The sequence below is a fragment of the Macaca nemestrina genome, chromosome 11, assembly GCF_043159975.1.
Source record: "Macaca nemestrina isolate mMacNem1 chromosome 11, mMacNem.hap1, whole genome shotgun sequence".
NCBI classification, from domain to species: Eukaryota; Metazoa; Chordata; class Mammalia; order Primates; family Cercopithecidae; genus Macaca; species Macaca nemestrina.
In genome coordinates, this window is record NC_092135.1 from 8,507,430 (window position 1) to 8,519,467 (window position 12,038).

Genomic DNA, 12,038 nt, shown 5'->3' on the forward strand with positions numbered 1-12,038 from the left:
AGTCTCAGGTAAATATTTTTATATCTGAAAAATAATATTTAGGCATTAAGGAGTCAAAATTGTCTGTGCTCCTGGTACTCATGCCTTTATTGTGACTAGATTGATGATAATCTATCTGATCAATGGTACTCTATCTGATCACAAAATTAAAATTTTACTGAAGTAGACATTAAGCCCTTTGAATACTAATGTAGAAGCCAAATATCAGATTTGGTCAAATATCAAGGCCAATGCCAACCTCCAGTGCATTCCTAGTCTGTGTTTTTTGTATACATTGCAAAGAAGAGTATAGAAATTTGTCTATGAGTTTTATGTTTTAAACCTGAGCCGAGCTCTCTTGACTTAAAAATTAGTTAAGTAAAAAATATTTATATTGTACATTATTTAAACAAATGTTCTTTATTATTTGTTTGTTTGTTTGTGTGATTGGTTGATTAATTTGGCTTTTTCTACACGTGAAGCCAGGCAATACTGGACTAAAGAGTACCAGGAATTCACAGCTTAAGAAAACATTTTATGAAATAGAAAATTAAAAAACAAAACATTGAAAAACTTATAAAAGTGTATAGAATAACTACTTTGGAAAACATTGCTTGGATTATAAATGTTAAAAGAAATTTCAGTTAAGTGCCAAACTGGTAATGTAGCAAAAAAGATCAACAACATTTTTCAAATATATGGTTGTCACTCTCTTTGGCTTTTAGTTTCAAAGCCTTCAGTGATAAGAGGAATTGTGTTTAACTATGTAAAGAAGAATTGATGCTTTCTGTAACCTAGGATACTACCAAAAAAAATGCTAATTTTTTTTTTCCTTTAAAGCTATGTCCTGGAGTGAATGAGGTGAATTTGAAATTAATAAAGAGTGCCTCTTCTGACTCTGAGTCAGCCAAGCTTTCTGCAGGGGAGTCAGGATTTCTTCTGCTAGAAAAAAAAAAAAAAAGAAATAAAGACAAGAAAAACAAAACAAATAAAATTCATTTAAACACACACTCATAGATGCACTTTAATTTCAAGAACTCCTTCCATTATTCTCTACCTGGCTTTGACAACTAAAATTGCCCATTAATTCACAAGAGGCCTTCAGTCTTGCTATGCTTCCTATCAGCTGATGACATTCAAGACAAGTGCAGTAAAGATAAAAACATGGCCACTGCCTGTCTCTGTGCAAATCTGAAGACCAATCACAAAGTTCTTCAATTGTATGGTTGTTAGTGATCAAGGGGAAATAAGCTGCTTTGGGAAAACCATTAAAACAAACATTTGCTCCAAACTTTCCGCAATTACGCTTTACAGTTCTGTTCAGCATATAAAAACATACATTTTGAAGCTTTGAATACATGACACAAAAATCTTAGGGACAAATTCCAATAGCTTTACCTATTATGACATACTTCACCATTTATAGCCAAAATATATCTACGAACACCGCGAATTGGTACTAAAACATCTCTTCATCTTCTCGGATTGATGAGACTCTCAAGGACAAAGATCTTGAAAGTGATTTGAGGGCAAGTATCAAATCTCATCTACTCTGTCTGCAGAAGATATTTTCTTCACATTGGAGCTGAAAGTTTCTGTTAAACACGTGAATGAAACTCTCTTCTGAGGAATAATAATAGGTGATATCTATCGAGAATTTAGTCTATGTCAGACACGGGTACTTGCCATCAGCCATCTTGATCCTCCACATCTCTCAGTGTTTTATGTGTATTATCTCACTTAATTCTCACAACATCACTATTATGGAAAGATTAATGCTACTTTTTTCGTGCGAGAAGATGAGACAAAGACAGGCCAGGTAACTTGCTGAAGGCACTTTGCCTGGAAGTGGGGGGACCAAGACTTGAACCAAGGTCGTCTGATTCCAGGGACCTCCATAGCCACCTCTATATCTGCCTGTGAGCTTAAGTAACCAATGCTCAATCTCTGACTGAAAGATTCCAAGGGAAGTTTTTTTATTCCCTCGTCCTGCAATCTTCCACATGCATTTTGAGACCATTATTTGCACTGAGGATGAATTTCAGCAGCAGCAGCAGCACCTTCAACTCAAACAGGAAGATAAACTTTGTTTAGTTTATTTTGTTTGTGTATATTACTGTCTGAACTTCCTAGATTAAGGTCCATTTCAGGTTTTTTTTTTTTTAATTTGTTGTGTTCATTGAAGTATCCCAGATATGATCAGTGCTCAGTGCAGAGTTGACTTTCAATAAATATTAGTTAAACGAACATATAAATTTAGGATAGAGAAGTTCTTAACAAGCAATCAAGTGCACCTTTGTCTTTCTCTTGTCATCACATGAGCCAAGAAAAACCTTTAAGCATCTCTATATCAAAATTAATGTCTTTGTAAATATCTACGGTTCTAAATTGAAGCTAATTTTGAAATTGCAATTGATATGTTTTTGAGGGTGATAGTTAATGTTTAAGAAGAGTAAATTTGGATATGGAAGGTTGAGAAGCACCACTGTAAGGCACCTGGCCTGGTTCCAGACATGTAGTAAGTGCTCAATAAATTCTGGTTGAGTGAGTGCTCCTTAACTACTGTGAGGCGTAGAAGAGATGAGAGGCTAAATGTTGAATAGTCATCACTGTCAAAAGTTCACATGAAATTCCATGTAGAAATAGTGTGTTTATTGGAGCCAGTTATAAATAAAATAAGCGATGGCTTTGAAATGACTAATAACGACCATTTGGGATCCAGATGTGCTGAAGCAGAATTCCATCATACTAGTGGGTTTGTAGAAGCTGTTAATAAAGACAATGTTATTGGAAGGTTTACTAAGAAATATGGAATTATTAAAAGGTTAGAAAGTCACACTTTTCTGGATAATCTGAAGGTATCATTTTATAGCCAAAATTCATGCTCTCAAGTCTTTTCTCTGTCACCCTCACCTTCATATTTTACTTTTCAGGTGTTTATTCTGAATGCTCAAATGCAGCTTACTCTCTCAGATCTCTGCATTAACCCTTGAAGGATATTCAAATGCAGCTTACTCTCTCAGATCTCTGCATTAACCCTTGAAGGATATTCTGCTTCTCCTAAATAACTTCACCTAGATAACTTCCTAGATAGACTCCCCTGCAAGACTGCACTCAAGGTTTACCCATTCTATACGTTCCATGATCCGTCATGTGACCTTGGTTAGGCATCCCTCCTCCTTATTCTCACATTACCCTGTCATATCATAGGTCATGAGAAACTGTGTCTGTTTGCATGTATATCTAAATACTACTAGACTATGAATTCCCCAAAGACATGTCTTGTGTTTTTATCTTAATGCCCGTGATCCAGAGAATAGGACGAGACACGTAATACGTGCTTTATAAATGGACCTCAGTTTGTTTTGATCTGCAAATGTAGCGTACGCACTTTGAGAACAGACCAGTGTTCTGGCATCTTTGGATCTACCATAGTACTTTGCACAGGTTCGGGTACATAAAAGGTACTAAAAAATTATATAGTCATTATTAGAACTTGATTGATGTGAGATTCTTTTTAGTTAGTATAAGATAGGATTTGTGAATAAGAATCACATTCCATAGAGCTGTCAGGGGTTAATTCAAAAGGAATAGGACACAAAGTGATAGGAAAATATTAACTAATATTTTTCATCCTTTCTGACTTTTCCTGGGAAACTCCTCCTAGCCATTTAAGGGTCTAGCCTAGTAACACTTCTTCCAGGAAGCCTTCAGAGACTCACCCTCACTTTTTTCCCTGGATTTATGACTCCTCTGCATTTCCTACTGCATCCTGTTAAAACTGCTGTCATCAAGGTCAACAATAAACTATGAATATTGACTCGTTGCTAACTGAACTCCTCTATCTTTTAACATTTTAAAAAACTTCAGAATTCTTAGTTTTCTATGCTGCCTATTTTGAGAACATTCTAACTTGGTTCTGCTGCTATATCTCCAACTATTTCTTCTCAGATTTCTGTGCAAATTTCTTTTCCTTTCAACTACATCTTCATTTACTCCATGTTTTCATGAACTGGAAAAATATTTAATGTGACGCTTCCACATGCTAGGCTTCAAGCTTCTTGGAATGACATTTCTCTGTGTTGTATAAGTTTAGCAGTCAAATAAGAATCCATACACTTACACAAGGACACAGCTTTACTCCCTGCCCTCTCTTCTCTGGGCATGCTTCTTTCTTGGAAAACATGTCCATTTTTATGATTTCAAAACTCACTTATAAATGGAAGACACCTAAATTCATATCTCCAGCCTTGACCACATTATTAAGCTCTAATTCCACATCTCAAAGTTCCTCTTAAATTTTTCCACTAAATTTCTCATCCTCTGTAATACCAAACTCAGACTCATTTTGATGGTGACCTGATGCCAGGCCACAATAGTCTCAATTTCTCTTTAAAAAAAAAAAAAATGTTGTCCACAATGTTTCTTAACATAGCTTCTCAGGAAGGAAGCTTTATAATGCAAAACAAGTGGACATGGGTTATCCATTTTTAACATATTTCATAATCATCCATATTTTAAAAGTCCATGTATTCACATAAATACACACAGAGCACACCCAGCCCCCCACACGTACATACACACACACCCCAAGTCACAATAGATTAGTACATTTGCCCAGTGTCCCAATGTAATTGGAAGACAAATAAATTACAACTTCAATTTAATATTGAAGTTTGTGATGATGCCTTTGACACCATTCCATCAGTTCTGTGTCCATCTGTCTTACACAAGAGAATAGTTTGGGTGGCAGCAATACTGTTTTGCAGATTTGAAGATTTTCCAGGCCTCTTTGTTATCTCTCCTCTTTGTTATCTTTGCCAGCATGGAAATTTCATCCTCCACTCACTCCCTGGATGAGCTCATCCTTATTCATGACTTTGCACACCACAATTGTAACTCTAGCTTCAATTTCTCTCCTGAGCATTACACTCATATTTCTATCTGCCTACACAATGTCTCATGGAAGCATCAGAAATACATTGCAGACTTAAATATCTAAAAACAGACCTCTTTTGTTTCCCACCTCCTATCTCAACATGACGCTTCACCAGCCTTCCTCATCTCAGTAAATATAATCAATATTCATCAAATTGTTAGTCCAAAGCCCAGGAGTCTTGATTTCTCCCTTTCTTTCACATCCATTTTTAAGTCCACCAGCACATTCTGTTGACTTAAATATTCCTGGAATCAGTTTGCTTTGCTGCACTTCCTCCTTTGTCACCATCATCCCAGTCACTATCATCTCTCATCTCATCTACTGAGGACATCTCTCAAATGGTTCTCCAAGTCCACTATTGGCTTCTATTCTCTCTCCTTCACCCTGAAGCCATTGTGATACTTTGGAAATATAAATCAGTTTATGTGGCTCCCTTGACTCCTCCACTCTCATTTAAAACAATGACCTTAAATCCAATCTCTCTAGTCTAATCTCTTCCCCCAACTCAGTTCACAGCATCCTGCTGTTACTTGCTTATAGGAAGTTCATCTATCTAAGGGCTTTTCACTTGCTCTTCTCTCTGCCTAAAATATTCTTCCCCACATGCATGATAATGTATATCTCTGCTCTACTGTCACCCCTTAGAGTTTGTCTTCATCACTCTTTCCAAAATAACATTCTTCTTTGTATATTTCCTTATTTTGTTTCTTTTCTGAAGTGGCACTTATGTTTTTACATGGTAATTTTCTTGCTCATTCACTAAAATATATGCTGTATGAGATGTTTTTATCTCCTATACCTAAAACAATGCTTGGCAAAGAGTAAGAGGTAAAATATTGGTCGAATTGTTGTACAAATTAATAATGCAAAAGTCCGTCACCTATCACAGAGAAGTCAGAGGAAGCATCTACCAAGTGGGCCAAGACCAGGCTGTCTTTGGGAAACTAGAGCCATTCCGGGTAGCATAGCCAGAGGAGCCAGAGATCATGGACAATCTGCTTTACAGGGTGAAGCAGACTGGAGAAACCTTCTCCACATCATGGGGGAAGACAGTGGAAACTACCAGAGAATCCATGAAGACTAAAGAACAAACAGAAAAAGACCAAGAGAATTTCTGCAGAGATTCGTTATTTTGTTTACCATGGTGTATTGTGGGGGCCAGGTCAAGGCACAAAGTCAGGTCAGACCAAACTTCTTGTCCCTTCATACCCCAAGGCATGCTGGTCAATCAGTTCTTGCTGATCTTATGAAGAAGGAGTCCTGCCAGCTTCAGAAAACTGTCTTTGGGTTAGCTCATCTACTGAAATATTTGACCTGTTCTTTTTTACACACAATATTTTTTTCTCATGCAACTAATTTATTCCAATATCTTTGCCCATTCTATTAACATAAAGTTATTTCTAACACAATATTAGAATAGCATTCAGTAATGTAATTACTATGAGTTTTTATCAATTCAATAAGCACTCTGGGCTGAGGATATCTCAGACCATGCTGGCCACAGGTCTGTGAGAACTAGCTGCTTCATAAGTGCTAGCAGTCATGCATATGTGTTCATATATTGACTAAGTTATTCTTACCTAGGCATATGGATTAGTTTTCTAGGACTGTCATAACAAATTATGACAAATTTGATGGCTTAAAACCACAGAAGCCTGTTTACTCACAGATCTAGAGGCTAGAGTGTGAAACCAAGGTATTTGGTTGGTTCCTTTTGGACACTGAGGGAGAATCTGTTCTATGCCTCTATCCCGGCTCCTGGTGGCTGCTGGCAACCCTTGGTGCTCTTTGGCTTGTTGCCTCACGCCAATCTCTGCCTCTGTCTTCACGTGGCATTATTCTCTGTGTCTGTGTCTTTGTTGTCTTGTCTTCTCTTCTCTTCTTTTATCTTCTCTTCTTTGTCTTCTCTTCTGTCACAAAGATTTGTCATTCGATTTAAGGCTTACACTTATCCATGATGATCATATCTCAAGATCCTTAACTTCATTACATAAGCAAAGTCACTTATTCCAAATAAGGTTACATTTACAGGTTCTGTGGTTATGAACATATTATTGGGGAGGGGGTGTATTAGTCTGTTTTCATACTGCTATAAAGAACTGCCTGAGATGGGGCAATTTACAAGGGAAGGAGGTTTAATTGACTCACAGTCTGCATGGCTGGGAAGGCCTCAGGAAACTTACAATTATGGTGGAAGGTGGAAGGTGAAGAGGAAGCAAGGCACCTTCTTCTTAAGGCAGCAGGAGGGAGAAGTGCCAGCAGGGGAAATGCCAGATGCTTATAATACCATCAGATCTTATGAGACTCACTCACTCTCACGAGAACAGCATGGGGGAAACTACACCCATGATTCCATTACCTCCACCTGGTCTATCCCTTGACATGGAGGGACTATGGGGATTATGGGGATAACAATTCAAGATATGGGTGGAGGCACCAAGCCTAACCATATCAGAGGGTGTCATTATTCAACCTAATACAGCATCCTAATGCCTAAAGACTAAATCCAAATTTTCTCCCATGACTTTAGCTTGCTGTCTTAACCTCATTTTTTGGTATCAACAGTGCCCACAGCTGGACTTCCTGGAGGCTCCTAGAACTCCACTTTCTCTCCATCCAACACTGTCTGCTACATTACTACAAATTGCTCAAGTGACCTTTCCTAATCAGGATATTCATACTCTCTTTTTCAGTCTTCGTGTATATCCTGGTAGTTTCCCCCTCTCCCTCTAAGAGAACACTAGCATGATGCCTTTTTGTCTCTATTACTACAATAAGTCAAAACTTGTTCTTCCATCCACTGTTCTGTAAGTCCCCTCATGGGACTCAAGCTGTAATCCTTTCCAGACTCCTTAAAATACTTTCTCCAGAATTTAAACTCTAGGAAAAGTAAAATCTCCATATTATATATTCAACAGCTTCTCTGAATATTTATTTTACCTTCCATTCTACAAACCTGGCTCTTCCCAGAGGTCATCCTTCCCTACAGCCCTCCCATGGTGTGATATCTTTCTTATTTCACTGGGCCTAGGACAAGTGTCCTCTTTGATCTCCATTCTCAGTTCCAGAATGTTGCTCCTTCTTCCTCCCTAAACCTTCTAGCTTCTTTGACAAATATACTCCAAAGTTATACCACCCACTTTTCTTTTTCCTTTGTCACATTCCTATCCTTCTGAGTAATCCTCCTAATTTTTGCAAGATTGTAGCACCTAAATTAACTCAGTTTCTCCACTACTTACTACTCTTAGCATCATCCTTGATCACTCAAAACCATCTACTACTCAAGCTTCTCAATACCTTGTCTTCTTATCCTCCAAACACCCTATCTCACATTTCTACCTTCCTTTGTCTAACTGTTCCCACCTCCTGGGCCATTTCTTAGACTGTCCTTACCAATAACTCAAACATAATTAAATATTCCACCTCAGCATCTAGTCTTCTGTGTAGCAACACTCATTTTCCATTTCTACCTTCTCTAGATTTCTTGGTCCAACACTCCAACAACTCATTAGATAGGTCTGTAATTCCATTAACATTTTCCCCTTTTCTTCTCCATCTTCCTTCAGTTTGTCACTACCTCTGTATTCAGTTGAAAGTCTATATGATTCATCTATTGTTATCATCTCATTACTTGTCTATGTCATTCTCTTTCTTGCCTGTTTCCTTCATCATAATCATCTGCAAAATCTGAATTTTGGCTTAAATTCAACTTTTGCTTTTGTCTCTAGCACCCTTGCAAGATGATTGAGGCTGGATAAATCACAATACATGCTAACTGTGCTTAACTTCAAATGTATGATCCAAACACTGTCCAGGAAATCTATTATATTTCCTCATCCAGTTCACTCTACTACTCACCAAAACAACTATTTCTCACTTTTTCTTCACTTCCTAAAATACTAAATCATCACTTCCCCGTCCTCATTTTCAGCTGGTGACCTGCTTCTCATTTTCTGAAAAAAAAAAAAAAAAAAAAAATACATTTAATCAGAGAAGGTCTTCAGCCTTACACCAAATCTGTTAACCCCATCTGCACCCTTTTACTCCACTATTATTCTCTTTCAGTGAATGGACTCAGATCCCCTGTCTAAGCAAATCCCTTTATTTGTGACCTGGGTCCTATTTATTCTTGTCCCTAAAGTGCTTCACTCCTACAATTTTTCCCATCTCTTTCCATGCCGTCATCTATTCTTTCTCTATTTGATCATTTTCATCAAATAAAAATTGTGCTTAATAAACAATAGGACAAAAATTTATATTTCCTCCAACAGATACCATTAACATTTCCTTCCTCTTTTTGACAAAATTTACAGTAAGTGTTGCTTACACTGCTTTCACTGTCTCACCCTTTAATCTCTCTTGAATTCCATCAAGTCATGCCTTTATCCTCATCATTACTCTAACATGCCTTTATCAAGGGATTTAATTCACTGGTCAGTTCCCACCACCGAGCTTACTTAATTGACTCTTTGTAGCATTTGACACAGTTGATTACTATCTTAAAACAACTTTTGCATTTGGCTCTGGGAATACAATCACTTTTTGCTTTTACTTCTACATCAATCAAATGTCCATTTGTTAAATTATTTTCTTCCTGACCACTCACTCTTGGAGTTCCAGAGGGCTCAGTCTTCAGACACCTCTGACTTGCAGTCATTCCCTGTGTAAACTCACTATTTATGCTTGATTAAACACTCTTATAAACTGGGGTAACTAAGTGTATACTTCAGCTCCTATCACCACCTGGCTTTCCAAAGTCACCTACATAACTACCCATCTGATTCTCTAATTGGAAGCCTAACATGAATCTCAAACTTCACATCTCTCAGTTTGAATTCTTGGTTTACCATTGAGATCTGCTGCTCCTAAGTTCCTCCCAGCTTACTGACCTGCTTCTCATTTCTGAAAAAAAAAAAAAATAGATTTAATCAGAGAAGGTCTTCAGCCTTACACCACCAAATCTATTAACCCCATCTGCAACCTTTTATTCCACCATTCTTCTCATTCGGTTTATGGACCCAGACCACCTATCAATCATCCACCCAATTTCCCAAAGAATTTTAAAACATCCTTAATTTTTTCTTTTTCCCTGATTCTCATGCATCAGCATGCCCATGTTTCTTCAAAACACATCCAAGACCTGACTACTACTCACCAATGCCACCACTGCCATCCTGGCCCAGGTAGCCATCACCATTTAACTAGTCCACTGCAATAGGTTACTAGGTGTTCACCTGTTTCTGCTCTGCCATCTACTATCTATAGTCCAGGCAACAACCAGGAAAATCTTAGGAATACACAAGGTGAATCATGCAACACTGTCCAATCTTACTCCAAGTAAAATCCAAATCCTCTACTATGGCCCCCAAAGTTTTACATAATCTAGCCTCAGCTTCCTTTCTAACCTCATCATACTCCCGCTAGCTCACTGCGCTCTATGCATGCTTGCATGCATGCTGTCCTTCAAACACAACAAGCATGTCTCGGCCTTGTGGGCTTAGGATCTGCATTCCTATGTGCTGGCACGCGTTCTCCCTCTTCACTCAGGCCTCTTTCAAATACACCTGCTCATGGAGGCCTCCCTTAGGGCCTTTTCCAAAAAGACCCCACACTTCCTAGCCCCTTCCTGACCCCATTCCTTGCCTTACTATGTTTCATAGCATTTATCATCAACTGACTTTGTATTATACATTTTTAGAAAATGGTTTAGATTCACAGAAAAATTATGAAGATGGTATAGAGTCCATAATGTATACACTCAGTTTCCCCTATTATTAACAACTTACATTAGGGGTACATACGTCACAATGAATGAAAAAATATCAATGCATTATGATTAACTAAAGCCCATACTTTATTCCCATTTCCTTAGTTTTTACTTAGGGTCCTTTTTCCCTTCCAGAATCCCATCCAGGACAGCACATTACATTCAGCTGTCATGTCTCCTTGGTCTCCTCTCTGCTGGGCTAATTCCTCACACGTTACTGCTTTTTGATGACTTTTAATGTTTTCAGGAGCATTGGTCGTGTATTCTATAAAATTTTTCTCTGTTGAAATTTGTCCGATTTTTTCTCATGATTAGACTAGAGTTATGTGTACTGGGGAGAAAGACTGCAGAGGTGAAGTGCCCTTTTCATCGCAGTGTATCAAAGGTAAATGTTACGCACATGATTTATGACTGTTGATGTTGACCTTCATGACCTGGTGGAGGAAAAGTTTGTCATGTTTCTCCACCGGAAAGTTGTTCTCCTCCAACTCCTTTCCACGCTGTGTTCTTTGAAAGAAAGGTACTATGTGCTACCCACACTTAGGGGTGGGGAGATAATCTCCACCTCCTTGAGGGCAGAGTAGGAATTATACTTTTATTTGTTAATAGGTTTATTTTCTCCCTTCCTCACACAATATAAGCTCAGCTTGGGATTCTCATGGCCTAAAACAGTTCCTGGTATAGTTTCTAATATGCATAGGCTCCCACTAAATATTAATGAAAGTAAGCAATTAATCTCCCTCTGCATATACCTATTCATATGTCTGAGGCTCCATAGGGGCACTTGCATCCACCTAAATACCTCTTTTTTCTTTTTCTCATATTTTTCAGTAAATTCTCATTCAGTATTAAAACACCTTTTCTCATTGTTCATGTCTGCCTAAGTTGGAAGACACATTCACATACACATTGCATTCTAACTGCGTATAACATGGAGTGGTGTGCCCACGGCTCAGCATCGTAACTGATTCTTCACATCTCTGCTTGCCATCCCTGATGAGTACCTTGAGATTTCTTTACCTTTACGCTACCCTAATGCCCAGCACTGAGCCTGGAATTTTGTATGCTCTTTTCCAGTGTTTGCTGGTTGAGGAGATTAAACTAGATTAACAGCTTGATGACTTTCACAAAGTTGCCTTTTTCTAGCTTTTTGCAGGCACCTGACGTGAGTCACCTGCTCACAATAAAACCAAATCCTTTCTTTGGATTATAGCACATTGATGTTGAATGGTTCTTTCCCTTCCTGGAGCCAACACCAGAGTTTTGTTGTATTATAATCATTAGGACCTTAGTTAGCCCCTTTCATGCCAGGAGCTCTGGAAGGATAGGGTTAAAGGCTTAAACCAGGAAAGA

General features: G+C 38.1%; 1 long non-coding RNA gene across 1 annotated transcript; it reads right to left on the bottom strand.

The window, feature by feature from the left end:
* Positions 1-6,454: 6,454 nt before the first annotated feature.
* Positions 6,455-9,822, bottom strand: LOC139356953 (uncharacterized). Its single transcript, XR_011609499.1, has 3 exons — positions 9,766-9,822; positions 8,777-8,871; positions 6,455-6,828 (listed from the first exon to the last, which is right to left on the bottom strand). It is a non-coding gene; the product is annotated as an uncharacterized lncRNA (long non-coding RNA).
* Between the last annotated feature and the right edge of the window lie 2,216 nt (positions 9,823-12,038).